Raw genomic sequence first — 17,645 nt, forward strand, 5'->3', positions numbered from 1 at the left:
ACTTCACATTGGAGAAGGTAAGTAACCTTGCTAAGGACACCGGGCCGATAAGTCAAAGTTCCTATATTGTAACCCTTGCCTGTCTAATGCTAAAGCTCACAGTTTTTCTTGTATGTCACATTACCTCTAACTTGCATATAATATGACAATTTATTACACAAATACATCTTTGTATTTTTTTATATTCACTATCATTTCAGAGGACTTCCCACGTAGTAAAGAATCTACCTGCCAAAACAGGAGACACAAGAGACATGGGTTCAATCCCCAGGTCCGGAAGATCCCCTGGAGTAGGGAATGGCACCCCACTCCAGTATTCTTATCAGGAGAGTCACATGGACAGAGGAGCCTGGCGGGCTACAGTCCATGGGGTCACAAAAGATGGGATACAACGTAATGACTGAACAATAACATTTCAAATGCACATTTAAACACAAAATTGATCACCACATATTCTAAAGACAACCTTTCAAAGGAAGCATTTAGACTTTAATCACGCTTTCTAGTCATGCATAATTCACCCTAGTCAAGTGGGCAATCGGGCTACAGAATCTGAGTGCTCCCAATGAGATGTATCCTAGAGCTAATGCCATTTCTGAAGATTACCTGGTTCCACAGGGCATGAAAGTTTAATTACAGTTGTCCCCCAATACCCTTAAGGAGCTGGTTCCAGGACCCCTATGGATACCTAAATATGGCAGTGCTCAAGTCCCTTGTATAAAATGGCACAGTATTTGCATGTAACCTTGCATATCCTCTGTATGCTATAGATCTTCCCTGGATTACTTATTTATAATACCTAGTACAATGTAAATGCTATGTAAATAGTGGCTAGTATGTGGCAAACTCAGGTTTTGCTTTTTGGAAATTTCAGGAATTTTTTCTAAATATTTTCAGTTCAGATTTGGTTGAATCTGTGGATGTGGAACTTGCAGATGTAGAGGGCCACCTTACTGGGGGCAGGCATTCCTGGAGGAATTTTGAAGAGCCGCAGAAGGCTGAAACCAGGCAATCTCACCTGCAGGCATTGTGTTTCCAGCCCCCCTGCTAGATCATCAGGGGAGAACCAAGGAGGCTGACAGAAGGACTTCCAGGCTGCCAGTCTACACAGAGAGCTAATCATTTGACTGATGCCACTGGGAGCCCAGTGGTTCCCCAAACACTTCACTTCCAGCCTGACTGGGCTGCCAAACAGGGCAGGTGAGAGGTCTCCTGGGAAGGGAGTGAGAGGGAGAAGGGTAAGGGCAGCTTTTGTTTGATTTAGGAATTTCGAGGATGCTGCTCTGCGTCAGTGTAAATGACAGGAGTGTGTTTTGTCTTTAGCTAGTAAATGAGGTCATTTTATTGTCTTGGGTACTCGATTCGCAGATATTTGAAGCATGTTACCAGAGAAACCTCACAGCCTAGTCAACCACACAATTCGTTTGTCATTGAATGTTATTGTTCATTTAATGTATCTAAAATATCACACTGTGTGACAGTGTGATATGCAAAAAGTTTTTGGAGAAAACCCGCTCAGGATTCCAACCCCGACTTTAGGGCTCCCATCCACAGTCTTTAGTGTGGTGGAACCAGGGGATCTTGTGTTGTCTGCCTCCTGTGTCTGCCTGGCAGGGACACCGGAGTCTCTCCCAGCTCCAAGCCGCCGCTCAGTGTCGGCGAGGGCTGCCAAAGGAGCAGGAAGGGCGGAGGGGGACCTGGTGGGAATGGGGGCTGGACACCCACTGAGCTGCTGTGGGCCAGCGCTTTCAGCAATGTTGTCCCCAAGAGGGCAAATTCTGTGTCCCGAGCTGGTATCTGACCCTCCCTTTCTTTTCTTCCTCCAATTCTCAATCTAGTCCAATTCCAGAGTCCAGCCAAATCTAGCAAGAAAGGAGGTTGTGAGTTGGATGGTTCAGCATCCCAGCAGAGAGCTAACGTTGCCCTCCACCAAACAGGTAAGTAAAGAGAATTTAGGGAAGGTATTATATCAAAGGGCTAAGGGAAACTACAAGCATGGTGAAGTACCCTGGGGTAAGAAGAGAAGGCTGAAGGGACAGGGAGGGGAGAGGGAACCCAGAAGGAAAAGCTGCAGGAAAGGGACATTGGAGCAGACTGTGCTGTCAGCCAAGGGACACAGCCAGTCCGTGAGTGGCGAAAATGAATAGCACACCTTCCCTCTTTTTCTGCTTTCCGGCTTTCTGGGTGTGCTTTCCATTGGCCAAATCTAGCTGCAACCCAGAAGGCAAAAGAACCTCTGGATGCAGTCCACAAAGGTCAGCCTCAAAGAGCAGGGGCTTCCCTGGTGGTCCAGTGGTTAAGGGTTCACCTTCCAATGCAGGGGATGTGGGTTCGATCCCTGGTTGGAAACTAAGATCTCACATGCCACGGAGCAACTAAGCCAGTGCGCTCTAGAGCCTGCTAGTGCTCCACAACAAGAGAAGCCCACACACCACAACAAAGACCCAGGGCAACAACAACAACAAAGAGCACAAAGCAGAGTGGAGATGGATTTAAAGTAGGTCTGCACTTGCGTGCATGAAAAAGTTAAAGTATGGGGGCCATTCTCCACTTGTAGCAATAACTTGGGAGGTGGAATGGTAGTGGCTAAAGACAAAGGGTTTATTCTTAAAACGACCAGTCCAAATACTGGCTCCATAGCCATTTACATTTATGGTTTTGAACAAATCACTTAACCCCCTCTAAGCCTTGGTTTCCTCATCTATATAATGGGAATATGACTCCCTACTGTCCAAACCCCTGTCCCCCAAGATTTGTGTAGGGTTTTTCTTTTTTTAAGCCACAAGCACCCTTCAGCCTGTTAAGAAGCACATCCTGTTTTAAAAGGGCCTGCCAGTGTCCTGGGAGTGTCCACATGGGACCCTTCAGATGCAGGTCAGCAAGGTTGCAGCATCCTTCTCTTGGTCATTCTAAATGTGACATTCAAGGAGGTCCTTGCTTGGCTGCATGGAGGGCCTCTACCATGGCTTCATTGCACAGTTGATGGTATAAGGTGATGTCAATGATGAGAGACGGGGGATCTCTGGAGGCATTGGCTTGGCTTCCACCCAGCACTCTTATGGGAGATCCAAGCTTGACCATTTTTCACTGAAGAAGCCACAGCTCCCTGTGTGGTTCTAAGTCTAATCCTGGAAGTTCCCCTAGCCCATCTTTTCCAAGGACACTCTGTCTGCTGGTCCCTGGCCACAGGTGTGAACGTGTTCAGGGAGGGGTAGTTTTTCTCTCCCCTGTTCTTTTTCCAAATTATTGTTTTGGAACAAACGGACTTGCGAGGTCTTCTCATCTACATCTGTAAGTAGGGACAAGTGGTTGTTGTGAGGTATGATCTAATTTGTTATGCAGTGTTTACTTGTTGATATACATGGATCACTAGCACCCTTCTGGGCTTCCCTGGTGGCTCAGTGGTAAAGAAACTGCCTGACAGTGCAGGAGATGCAGGAGACACAGTTTCGATCCCAGGGCCGGGAAGATCCCCTGAAGGAAATGACAACCCACTCCAGTATTCTTGCCTGGGAAATCCCATGAACAGAGGAGCCTGGTAGGCTACAGTCCATGGGGCCACAAAGAATCAGAGCAACTTAGCAATTAGCACCCTTCTGGGAATAGCTTTTCATTAACAAGCAGAGGAATGAACTGTGTGTCTAACATACAGGAGGCCACAGTCCTCCCCTGACACTTCCAGGGCCCCTTAATGCTGCTCCCCAGCTCAGCCTCCTCACTTTGAGGCTGGAACCCTGAGCCAGCCACTTTTATTCCTTCTTCCCCAGAGAATCACCAACTGAAGGCTTATGTGTATATGAGTGTCTTTTACTAAAGAAGGGGAAATAGCACAGAGTAACTAACTGCAGCCCAGGCAGAAAATTGAATGTCAAGAGTCATTATCCCTCACAATTCCTCACAGATTTGGGGAATCCCCAAATAGCACTTCTTCTCCTGGTCTAAGTTCAAAACCAGTTGAGAATTAGATTCAGTAGTCAGACTGAAGGAGACCAGGCCATATCCTTTTGTTTGGTTGGTTTTTTGCTTTGTTTTGTTTTATTAATAAAGGTAGGTGGGCAAAACTTTGTTATATCAGCTAAAAGGGCCTCCTAACATTTCATCTGTGAAATGGACTTATCCACCCAGACCATGCTGGAAACCCATAGGCCTCCTTTGCAGAGGGAGGTGGGGGAGTCCTGTGAAACCAGGACACAGAGAGGCAAGTAGAATGAGTGTTTGTTGTTGTTGTTGTTTTTTAGTAAGCCATACTCCAAAAGGAAAGGGGAGGGAGGTATGGAAACTTGCTGGGTTGTGCATGACCTGTCCTTCTCTCTAATTCAAGAATCTAAAATTTATCTAGGAATGCCAAAGACCAAGATGAATCAGTATACCTTAAGAGAAACAACATACGATGACTTGCACTCTCCAATTACAATACTATTTTTTATAAAACTGCAGCATTTAATGTAGAATTGGTGCAAGACTCGGGGCAAGTATATGCAAATAGATCCGTGGAGCAGAATAAAGACAAACCCACACATACATGGACAGTTGAATTACAACAGTGCATAGTGGAGAAAAGATGCATTGTGTTATTATTTGAATCTTAATATGGAAAAGCAGATAAATTGATCCCTGCTGTGTCACTAAGAGTCCGACACAACTGAGCGACTTCACTTTCACTTTCACTTTCATGCATTGGAGAAGGAAATGGCAACCCACTCCAGTGTTCTTGCCTGGAGAATCCCAGGGATGGCAGAGCCTGGTGGGCTGTCATCTATGGGGTCGCACAGAGTCGGACACGACTGAAGTGACTTAGCTGCTGCTGCTAAGTCGCTTCAGTCATGTCCGACTCTGCGACCGCATAGACGGCAGCCCTTGATCCCTACCACATGCCATATACAAAAAATCAAAACAAGGTAGATCTTAAATCTAAATGAAATTAATGTAAGCAATGCAGTTTTAAGACAAGTACATAGGAGAATATCTTTATGACCTTGAAGTAGACAAATATATTTTAGTAATTAATTATTTTGTATTCTTAAATGGACCGCTGCTGCTGCTGCTGCTAAGTCGCTTCAGTCGTGTCCGACTCTGTGAGACCCCATAGATGGCAACCCGCTAGGCTGCCCCGTCCCTGGGATTCTCCAGGCAAGAACACTGGAGTGGGTTGCCATTTCCTTCTCCAATGCATGAAAGTGAAAAGTGAAAATGAAGTTGCCCAGTCGTGTCCGACTCTTAGCGACCCCATGGACTGCAGCCTACCAGGCTCCTCTGTCCATGCGATTTTCCAGGCAAGAGTACTGGAGTGGGGTGCCATTGCCTTCTCTGAAATGGACCACAGAAAGCAGTAATCATAAAGAAAGAGACTGACAAATTAGACGAGCTTAAAATTAAGAACTTTTGTTTATCAAAAGACCCTATTAGATGACCATATGACCCAGCAATCCCACTACTGGGCATATACCCAGAAAAAGCCTTAATTCAAAAAGATATGTGCACCTCAATGTTCACTGCAGCACTATTTACAATAGTCAGGCCATGGATGTAGCCTGAATGTCCATCAACAGGTGGATGGATACAGAAGATGTGGTACATGTTTACAGTGGAATATTACTCAGCCATAAAAAGAACAAAACCGTGTCATTCCAGAGATGTGGATGAACCTAGAGACTGTTCATACAAAATGAAGTAAGTCAGACACAGAAAAACAAGTGTTGTATATCAACATATATACATGGCATATAGAAAAATGGAATAGATGAACTTGTTTGCAAACCAGAAATAGACACAGATGTAGACAACAAGCATATAGGTACCAAGTGGGTAAGGGGGAATGGGATGGACTGGGAGATGGGGGTTGACGTGCACACCTAATGTGCATGAAACAGGTAACCAGTGAGAACCTGGGGTACAGCGCGCGCTCCAGTCTGTGCTCTGCCACGACCTTATAGGGAAGGAGATCCCAGGAAGAGGGAGTATATTTATACATGTGGCTGATGCACTTTGCTGCACAGCAGAAGCACAACATTGTAAAGTAACCATATTTAAATCTTAAAAAAAGAAGGCAGTAGCATTCTGCGAAGTGCAATCAACCAAAAAAAAATTTTTTTTAAAGACCCTATCAGGTGAGAGAAAAGGCAAACCAGAGTTGAAGGGAAAAAAATATACATACATATATATGTATTTCAGGTATATGTATATCAGAAAAGGCTTCCTGTCTAGAATCTGTTAAAAAAAAAAAAAAAAAAAGCTGTGGTAAATTGTTGAATGGTCACAAATTCCCTCTATTCCAATCAGCCAGCCTTCAACCTGAATATAGTAACATGAGTAAGCTCAGGTGAAACTAGCAGAGGAAATACCAGTCGGTTCATAAACCATACACAAAAAAGTGATAAATTATTGTTTTATCCAATTTTGTCACTATCAGAAATCAGTGATAAATCATTGCTATTAATACCAAAGATTTGGAGGTGTTCTGTTACCTGGCATTAGAGAACTAAAACAGAACTTCTACAATGAGAAAAAATTAGGCAAAATATTTGAAAAGGCATTTCACAAAAGAAGTGTCCCAAAGGCAAAAACATGTGAAACATGAATATGTTTTTAATTTCATTAGTCCTCAAAGGAATGCATAAGAAAACCACAATACAATACTAGTAAACATTACTAGAAAAGTTAAAATGAAAAAGACACAAGTGTTGGCAAGGATATAGCAACAAAGCTCTCATATGCTGTGAGTCAGATGATAAATTGGTGCAACCACTTTGAAAAACTTTTACAAGATTATAGCTGAACATACAACCCCCCTGTGTCCTAGTGATTCCATTCTTATGTATACACCCAAAGAAGTGTGTACATATATTCACTAAAAGTCACAAACAAGAATATTCAGGGAAAAAAAAATGGATCAAATTTCAAAATATAAGAACTAAAATGATAAACTTTCAGAAGAAAACTAGGTATAATCTTTGTAAACAATAGATTTTTGGGGTTGGACAGATTTTTAGATATGATACCTAAAGCACAAAAACAAAAGAGAAAAAATGATAAATTGTACTTGGTTAACATTTAAAACTTTAGTACTTCAAACGATTACACCAAGAAAGTGAAAAGACAGTCTACAAGATGGGAGAAACTATTTGTGAATCATATATCTGATAAGGAATTTCTATCTAGAATGTAGAAAGAACTCTTGCAACTCGATAATAAAAACAAATAAGACAAAGGATCTGAATAGACATTTCTCCAAAGAAGATATACAAATGGCCAATAATCACACGGAAAAATGCTCAGTATCACTGACATCAGGAAAATGCAAATAAAAACAGGAAGAAATACCATTTTATACTTACTATAATGGCTATCATCAAAAGATGACAATTACAAGCATTAGTGAGGATGTAAAGCAATTAGGACCTTCACATTACTGGTAGTACCATGACTGATTTGAGCCCACTTTGGAAAACAGTCAGGAAGTTTCTGAAAATGTTAAATGTAGAGTTACCATATGACCCAGAAATTCCACTCCTTGGTATGTATTCCCAAGAGAAATGAAAACATAAGTTCAGAGAAACAGTTGTACACAAATGTTTATAGCAGCACTATTCATCAGCCAAAAACTGGAAACAATTCAAATGTCCATCAGCTGATGAATGGGAGAAATAAAATGTTTATGCTCACAATGGAATGTGATTCAGCGATAAAGAGGAATGTAATACTGATGCAGGCTATATAACATGTTTAAAAATGTTATGCCAAGTGAAAGAGTCTGTCACAAAGACCTTTTCTGATTCTATCTACATGAAATGTCCAGAATGGGGACATTTATATACCTGCAGATAAAGAAAGTTGATTAGTGGTTGCCTAGGGCTGGCTGGTTGGGAGTAGGGTGACTGTTAATGGGTATGGCATTTCTGATTGGGGTGATAAAAATTCTAAAACTGATTGTAACAATGGTTACATAATTCTGTGAGTATCCTAAAAACCATTGACTTTTATACTTTAAATAGATGAATTGTATGGTAGGTGAATCAAATCTCAATAAAGTTGTTATTTAAAAAAATGTCCTGGAAGTAGATAGCAGATAGTGAATTAATGCAGCCAAATTATACACTTAAAAATGGTTAAAATTTTGTTAAAGATATTTTACCATAATTTTAAACATTTTAAAAGAATACCAATAACCAGATCAGATCAGATCAGTCGATCAGTCGTGTCCAACTCTTTGCAACCCCATGAATCGCAGCACGTCAGGCCTCCCTGTCTATCACCAACTCCCAGAGTTCACTCAGACTCACGTCCATCGAGTCAGTGATGCCATCCAGCCATCTCATCCTCTGTCGTCCCCTTCTCCTCTTGCCCCCAATCCCTCCCAGCATCAGAGTCTTTTCCAATGAGTCAACTCTTCGCATGAGGTGGCCAAAGTACTGGAGTTTCAGCTTTAGCATCATTCCTTCCAAAGAAATCCCGGGGCTGATCTCCTTCAGAATGGACTGGTTGGATCTCCTTGCAGTCCAAGGGACTCTCAAGAGTCTTCTCCAACACCACAGTTCAAAAGCATCAATTCTTCGGCGCTCAGCCTTCTTCACAGTCCAACTCTCACATCCATACATGACCACAGGAAAAACCATAGCCTTGACTAGATGGACCTTTGTTGGCAAAGTAATGTCTCTGCTTTTGAATATGCTATCTAGGTTGGTCATAACTTTCCTTCCAAGGAGTAAGCGTCTTTTAATTTCATGGCTGCAGTCACCATCTGCAGTGATTTTGGAGCCCAAAAAAATAAAGTCTGACACTGTTTCCACTGTTTCCCCATCTATTTCCCTTGAAGTGATGGGACCGGATGCCATGATCTTCATTTTCTGAATGTTGAGCTTTAAGCCAACTTTTTCACTCTCCTCTTTCACTTTCATCAAGAGGCTTTTGAGTTCCTCTTCACTTTCTGCCATAAGGGTGGTGTCATCTGCATATCTGAGTTTATTGATATTTCTCCCAGCAATCTTGATTCCAGCTTGTGTTTCTTCCAGTCCAGCGTTTCTCATGATGTACTCTGCATATAAGTTAAATAAACAGGGTGACATACCAAATACCAATAATAAAAATAAAGAAAACACTAGAAGCAAGACTAATATACATTAGTGGTGGACAAAAATACAGAGACATATCCATATACATTTTTGCTATAGTCATGCTATGCATGAATGAACAGGACCAAATTCCTGCTACTTGTATCAACAAAGCTGAATCTCACAAAATAATGTTTAAAAGAGAAGCTCAACAAAAAAGGTATACATACTTTATTACTTCCTTTTTATAAAATTCAGGCACAGGCAAAACTAATCCATGGCATAAGAAGTCAGGCTGCTTCTACCTAGGCTGCTACCTAGGTGGAGCAGGGGAAGGGCAGGAAGAGGACCTCTGGATGCTGGTGATATTTCCTTCATGTGAGTGATGACTGCACAAGTGTGCTTACTTGTGAAAACCCACCAGGCTGTACACATATGATGTGTGTAATTTTCTGTAAGCAAGCTAGAATTTCTTTTTTTTTCCAATTTTTAAAAAATTCATTAAAGTCACAATCCCCCATGTAATTGTAATGCAGTCAGAGTTAGACTATATCTCTTTTTCCAAGTCACCAGTACCTTCATAAGGACCCAGCAGAAGACAGCTCTAGAATTCTCCAAGACTTTTCTCTTCACTCTGTCATAGAGAGCAATACCCCTTTCCCCTGCCCCTCACTGTTTTTGTTTGTTTTTTTGCTTAACTTATTCCTGTTTGATTCTGTTCAGTGATGTTCCTACTTTTATAGCCAAAAAGTCTATTGAGATGTATCCCTAACAAAAACACAGGATTTTTTTTTAACCCCTTAATAGATTTCTGCCACCTTTCTAAATTCAAACTGCAACAATTCTTTCTTTCCATTACATATATAAAAGTCTTAACACAATGACTAGCATTATCAATAAGCACTAGCAAACAGGGAACGAAGACTGAGACCAGGAAACTGGAAAAATGGGATTCACAGACTGGCTCTGTGAAATGATGTGTGTGTGTGTGTGCGCGTGCGCGCTCAGTCACTCGGTTGTGTCTGACACTTTGCGACCCCTCTGGACTGTAACCCACCAGGCTCTTCTGTCAATGGAATTCTCCAGGCAAGAATACTGAAGTAGGTTGCCATTTCCTCCTTCAGGGGATCTTCCCAGGAATCGAACCCTCGTCTCCTATATTTCCTGTTTGGCAGGCAGATTCTTTACAGCTGAGCCACCTAGAAAGCCCCTCCAGGTAACTAATCAGGCATGAAACCATGGGGGCTAGGTGAGACAAGAGTGGAAATCATTCCAGAGGTGCCAGCTAGACTTCCTGCCCTAGAAAGTCCACTCGTGAGAATTTATCCCAAGGAGGTTAATCAACAGAAGAAAAAGATGTGCACTGGAGCATTAAGCATACTGACAAAATAATTTGAATCTGCCTAAATATTCAAACCTGGGGGAAATGTTAGTAAATAATGATCAATTCACTCAACTAAATATTATGAAGTAATTAAACATGACAATTAGGACATCTACATGATAAGATGGAACTTTTATTAAAGTACTATTAAATACAAAAAAGCAAATCATAGAATTGTGTTTTCACAATGGTTAGCATTATGAAATTTTACATAATGTAAAATTATGTATTTATGTAAATTTTATGTAAAAATTATGTATCTTTACATAATGTAAAATTACATATGCATGTAGGTAAGAGAAGCAGGCATTGAAAGAATCAAAACAAGTTGACTCGTCAAGATGCTTAAAATACGGGGTTTTTTTTTCTTTTACTCTGATGACTGGTAATGCATTTATAATACTCTTCATGCATAAAATTAAATTAAGCTTTTTTTCTGAAATGGTATTAGTTATGAGTTAGATGATGTGATTATCAAATCAAAGTAATTTATGGGGCATTCAGCTCCCAGTAGGTATTTGTGTTTTTAAAAGATGTTTCAAATGGATAGAGAATGTGGTTTATCTTTGTGCAGGGAAACCTTTCTTTTCTGTCTTTATTTCCCCAGAAAAAAAAAAGAGAAGAGTTTTGGGTCATTGGGGCAGAGATAAGACATGAAGATCATTAATTTGCCTGGACTACTTCAGTAAAGATTCAATAATGCAGGAAGAAAACTAGCCAAAAATGCAGCCAATAAGATGTTTCAAGCCAGGCACTTTCTATGGGTCAGGAAAACAGAAGTAACCATTCTAGGTATTTTCAGCAGAAGAGGATTTAGTCCAGGGAATTCAATGCTTGCTGAACAGTTGGAAGGGGCTGAGGAATGGGAGTGAGGGGAAGTCACGTCTGGCTCTGAGACTCACTTCCAGGACTCAGAAGCAGGAAGTCGCAGCAGCCAGAGGAAACTAGAAGTGATCGCTGCTGGCTGCAGCCCCAGCACTGGCGACTTGCAGAGGGGTGCCTCTGAAGCACCTGACATCTGCTAAAGCCACAGGTCTGTTCATCGCTGCCCGAGGAGCAATACAATGTCTGCACCAATTTTTCACATCCCAAATCCTATGCAGGTACCTAGAGTAGAGCAATCTAGCCCAGAACCCTGGCAAGGAACTGGGAATACTTTAGTACTCAGGCTTCCATTCATCACAGTACGGGGCAGAGTAGATAAGATGGGGAATAGTGCTGAGCTGCCAATATACAATATAGCATTACTACCCTGACAGTAGGAAGAACTCAGCTCCACTTTCTCCAGTCCAAGAGTAGTTCAAAGAAAGCTTGCTTGGCAGGCAAGACCTTAAAACAAAAGCCCTTTCCTTAGATCCAGCTCAAGAACAAGAGATGTAGCTTATCTTCCCGTTCTCTTCCCCTCCTGGTTGTGCAAAGACAAACTTATGATTAGGACTCCTGAGACTCTGAGGTTTTCTCAGGCAGAAAAGAGTGGATGTGAAGGCTGATATTCTCTGGATCTGTCCTGGCTGATTAGTCACAGTGGGGTCACTTACATAAGTGACTCAGGACTTGAATGGAAAAGCAGGGTTCCATCGGAACCATTATCTCTCGGGCAGGTGGAAAGTGCCAACCACAGTGACCCCACTCCTGGCTTAATTAGAGCAATCGGCTGTTCCTTGGAACCTGTACTTTTTATATCAGCGATGAGGCTGAGAACATGTCAGGTTAGTACAGGCCAGGCTGTGCTCAGTGATGAAAGTCACTGCCCTAAATTGTCAGCTTAACTTTGATCCTGTCTTAGAAGCACTCAGATGATTTATCAATTAAAAAAAATAGAACAGTACCATCATAGCTCATATTCCTGAGCACTTACCTGTATCAGAGGCAGTGCTAAGAATTTTATATATGTGTATCCCGTTAATTTTGGAAACAATCTCAAGATAAATACTACTGACCTGTTTGAGAAAACAGAGATTTTAGTAATTTGCCCAAGATTCTGCAGCAGGTAGTGGAAGAACCAGTTTGAAATTTCATTGATCTTCTTCTATTTGTGCAGTAGGATTTCTGGCCCTCCTCTTTTCACTTCCCCACACACATTTGCCCGACAGGGGTGCATTTCAAAGCATGATACAATAGGAGCTAAGCGTTTCTAGTGATATACTCAGAACAAAGTTAATAATAGGTTAGCAGCGGTGAAATGCATTTCTGTGCGTTGTGAGGGAATATTAGTTACTCAGCTATGTTTCACTCTTTGTGACCCCCTAGACTGTAGACTGCCAGGCTCCTCTGTCCATGGAATTCTCCAGGCAAGAATACTTCCCCAGGGAATCTTCCCAACCCAGGGATCGAACCCAAGTCTCCTGCATTGCAGGCAGATTCTTTACCATCTGAGCCACCAGGGAAGCCCATTGTGAGGGAAGGGTGATCCCTAAGTTCATTATGTTTTATTCTAGACTAGGAGCTCTGGAAAGTAGACAAGAACCTAGCCTCCATTCAGCCAAAGCTAAGTTCAAGAATGACTGTGTTAAACTTCATGCCCTTGGGTCCATCTCATCTCAACATAATTTGAGAGGGATCCCCAGTGAACTAGAAATGGAGGTGTTGGATCTTGGAGTCTGATCAGCACAGTCCTTATGTCCCCAAAGCCCTCCATTGCCCACTCAGCACCATCAGGAGGGTGTGTGTGGTGCTGCTGTGTTCCCATGCTCCTACCTCATTCTACCCAGATACACACACATTTGTAGTGCCCAGCCTTGAAGGGGGCAGCCCCAGAGCTTGTAGTGGAGAGCCTTGCACTATGCAACTCCAGGAGGTGGCAGCCCCACGAGGCGTGCGGTCCACAGCTGCTGGGATGGACTGGTTCAGGCAGGCACCCAGCTGGCCAGCCAGACCAGCAACCACACACACTGACCTGTGCCTCTCAGCTGTCTGAGACAGTTCACTGTCTGCAATAATCCTTCTTGGAATTGCACCCACAGAGCAGGCAATGCCATTCCAAGAAAGAGCCCTGGGTTAGCAAGGAGCACTCTGGAGGAATCGCTGGCTGATTCATGTCCCAGGAGAAATGCTCAAAGGCAACTTGATATTCTCCCAGTAATGGAAGGGGAAGAACAAAAAATTCATGTCCTCACCGTCAGGCACAGCTGGGACCCCATGGAGGCCACATATGTAGGATGGCTTGCGTCTTTCCCTCCGAGGTCAATGACACATCAGCGTTTGCTCTGCCTCACCTGAGACTGTGAGGCAGTTCATGTATCAGGTCTAGGAGCTGAGCTGTGTCCCCAGGACACAGCCTGGAAAGGTAATCAGGGCTGTTCACAATGGCAACAACTGCATCTGGCTGCCCTGAGGTGAGATTCATATTCTGGACTCTGAGCCTACTAAGGGTTGCACCAAAGACCAGACCAAGCGGAGTTATTTATCTAGAGGCAGTAGAACATCTCTGCAAGAAAAGCAAAAAATGAGGGTGTGTTGGGTGTGGCAGAGGAAGGTAAATCATGAGGTAAAGGAGACAGGGAATTAGTGGCCGGGTGGGGAGCAGAGACAGGGTCGACAGGAGTCGCGGGTCTGAAGCTGTGAGCACTGTGAGAAGGGGAGCGGACGGTGCGAGCTCCACGGTGCGGGGCCAGGCTGCTGGGGAGGCATCCGGGGTGGACACCCGCCTCCTTGCCCCATTCCCCACCCCTGCCTGCACCCAGCCTGCGCAGGCTTTATCCTGCCTCCCCGTCCTCCTCTCTACCTCAGTGCCTTGGCCCCTGTCTGTCTGCTGAGTTGGTCCCAGCGCTGTGAAGTGCTTGCTGACCCTCCTTTCCCACCACTCCACCCCAGTTAAGCGCTTCCTGCCCTGTGTCCCCACCAGTACCATCCACCAACCTCATTATTGCGGCTATCACATTGCTGTAATTATTATAAATGCCTCTCTCCCCTGCTAATCCATGAGCTTCCTGGGGCAAGGGCCACCTTCTATTCATCTATTCACCCCTTGGATGGGGCCTAACATACCATAGGCATTGGAAAACTCAAGTGAATGAGTTTTTTTTTTAATTTTCTTGGATTCAGCTTCAATTGCAGTCATTTGAATTGTGCAATTTCTATTGTCGTCTTTGAAAAACAGTTTTTCACTTTTCTTCCTACTACAGATGACTCATTGCTGGGGCAGATAATGCATTTCTGAGGTTCAGAATTTCACTACAGCCAATCTTTTGAAAATCTTTCTGTGAGTGTTCTTGTCTAAAGACAAAAACATGACTAGCTTTCTTAATCCCTCAACTCGGTGTTAAGTGATGGAATACTAGAGAGGTCTTGGAACCCTTTAGATTACTGCAAAACATCCAAAGACAAACGGGAGGGTGAATAATGAAAGTGACTGTGCAAATATTGGCCTCACGTACTGAGCGCCTAGTAGACGGCAGTGAGTTTTGGGCATCTCGCTAAGTGATTTGCATCCCTATCTCACTCAGTTCACATACAGAACCTTAAGAGGTGAGCATGTTTGTCTCCATTCGGATGAAGAAAACTGAGAATCAGAAAATGTAGGTGACTTGCAGGAAAGTGGCAGGCGTAGGATTTGAACTCAGGTCTATCTGATTCTGGAGTGGTGTCATTTACAATGATACCCTGTTTCTTCTAGACCGAGTAAAGAAGGCATACACCAAAGATGGATTCTGGTTTTTGACAAGACAGCGTGAAGGTAAGGCATTCCTGGGCAATGATTTTAAGTGGACAGAGGTGAAAACAGACATCTGTCCCACATGAAACTCACATGATACCCAGCCATTCCACCCGGCTGTCCCTGTCCAATCGCATGTAAGGGCATAAAGACCCTTTTCTGCGAGGAGCCAAGATTCTAGCTCACTGCTTAATTACAACTTACTGCTCCTTGTTCCAGCACTACCATGGCAACAAGTAGCACTGGCACAGGAATCAAAAGGGAGAAGTGTTGCCTAGCAACAGAGTAGTAGAAAGAGCTTTAGGATTCTGGATGCTGAGTTCCAGTTCTGGTTCTGACTACCTGGAGCACTGTGGATAAACTCAGCTGCTCTGAGCTCCAGTGTCTTGTCATCTGTAAAATGTAGATATACCAACACCCTTAGAGTGTGTTGCCATGACTACATAAGAAGCAATTTCATTTCAGGCATGTAGCATTACTGTCAGGATCATTATTTTGGGGAGAAAAACATGCACATGGATTAAATCATAAAGGGAAAATTTTGAAGGACTTGCTAGCTCATTTGACTTATTTTAGCTGCTCTTTCATAAGGAATGTAAATTGATGGAAACTTTCTGGAAGGTCTTTAAGATCTATCAGTCAAAATTTAAATATGGGTACCCTTTGATTCAGCAACTTCCCTTCTAGGAAATCTCTGCACATGTTCACAAAGATACACATACAAGGCGAAAAACCGGATACCACCTAAACTGTGCACTAAAGACGGACATGAGAGATCAACACGATGGAACGTTGTACATAAGTGAAAAGAACAGGGCAGGTCTTAATTCAGCAACACAGAGAGATTTCTAAAATGCAACGTTTAGCAAAATGAATCTAAGTCACAGATGCACATCCATCCACACACATACTCATGAACATGCAGCTTGAAAACCTGAAAGACCCTGTAATAAACTGTTAACAGAAGTTACCAACTTCTTGCCATTCCCAGAGTAGGCTATGAATGTTTGGGCTACTTTGGCATATGCCATTCTGTCTGCCTAAAATGATAATCCTCCTTTCCTCCTGTGAGCTCCTGCTGGTCCCCAGAGTGTAGGGAAATATCACCTCCTCTCTGAAGCCCTCTGGATCACGCTGGTAGACTTCATATGTCCCTCCAGGTCTCTATTGCTTATATCATGACACTGGCATTGTAACTATTTGCTTGCACGTCTGATTGCTAATCTCCTGCACTGTGAGATCCTTGGGGAGAAGAATCACATCTCATTGTCTTGGTTACTCCAGGGCCTACTCAGGAGAGCTCATTGAATTGAAACAAGTGGCTAAAACATTAACAGAAGTAAGAATGGCAGGTGGAGGCTTTGAGCCGTAGTTTTCCCAAACGCGCCCTCCCAAGCCATGCCTTTGTGTCCATTTATAGTTCAGGAGGTGTGCTGTAGCAGAAAAGGAGAAGAAAATTGTGAATAGGGAGTGAGCTAGGTAGAAATTGCTTGAAATTAAAATCCCGAGGCACTGGCGTTCGCAAGCCATTCCCCAATCTGAACAGCAGGTGGCGTAAGTGGTCTAGATTTCTCTGACCAACACCAAAGGAAGCCATAAAGTAAGGTTTTGGAAAAACTGGGACGATGGGAGCAAGATCATGAGCCCCTCTTCCTTGCCCTATTGTGGCACAAGACACGAAGCAAATTCAGTGTTCTCCCCTAGGATTTCAGCTCCTAGACATCAGGCTTTCCCACCTCTGTTCTCCACCGTCTTCAATCCACCTTCACTCAGTTTTGTTCTTTGAAAAGGCATAGACTCTGTTGGGGAAATGAGCATTTCCATGTTCACCAGCGGCTGTAATAGCAAAACCCATTTGAAGGGCATTTCAACGATGCCTATGAAAAGGAGAACATTTAGCTTGCTGCTGCTACTGCTGCTAAGTCGCTTCAGTCGTGTCCAACTCTGTGCGACCCCATAGACGGCAGCCCACCAGGCTTCCCCGTCCCTGGGAGTCTCCTGGCAGGAACACTGGAATGGGTTGCCATTTCCTTCTCCGATGCATGAAAGTGAAAAGTGAAGGTGAAGTCGCTCAGTCGTGTCCGACTCTTAGCGACCCCGTGGACTGCAGCCTACCAGGCTCCTCTGTCCATGGGATTTTCCAGGCAAGAGTACTGGAGTGGGGTGCCATTGCCTTCTCCGAACATTTAGCTTAACAGGGGACAAACAAGGACTCAAGGTTTACTTAAATATTACACTGCATTTATGGATGGGATATTTGTCACTTTGAATTTCTTCTTCTGGGAGCAATTGATTAGTCAATTCGGAGAAGGCAATGGCACCCCACTCCAGTACTCTTGCCTGGAAAATCCCATGGACGGAGGAGCCTGGTGGGCTGCAGTCCATGGGGTCTGGAAAGTCGGACACGACTGAGCGACTTCACTTTCACTTTTCATTTTCACGCATTGGAGAAGGAAATGCCAACCCACTCCGGTGTTCTTGCCTGGAGAATCCCAGGGACTGGGGAGCCTGGTGGGCTGCCGTCTCTCGGGTCGCACAGAGTCGGACACGACTGAAGTGA

Source organism: Bubalus bubalis, chromosome 16, assembly GCF_019923935.1.
Source record: "Bubalus bubalis isolate 160015118507 breed Murrah chromosome 16, NDDB_SH_1, whole genome shotgun sequence".
NCBI lineage: Eukaryota > Metazoa > Chordata > Mammalia > Artiodactyla > Bovidae > Bubalus > Bubalus bubalis.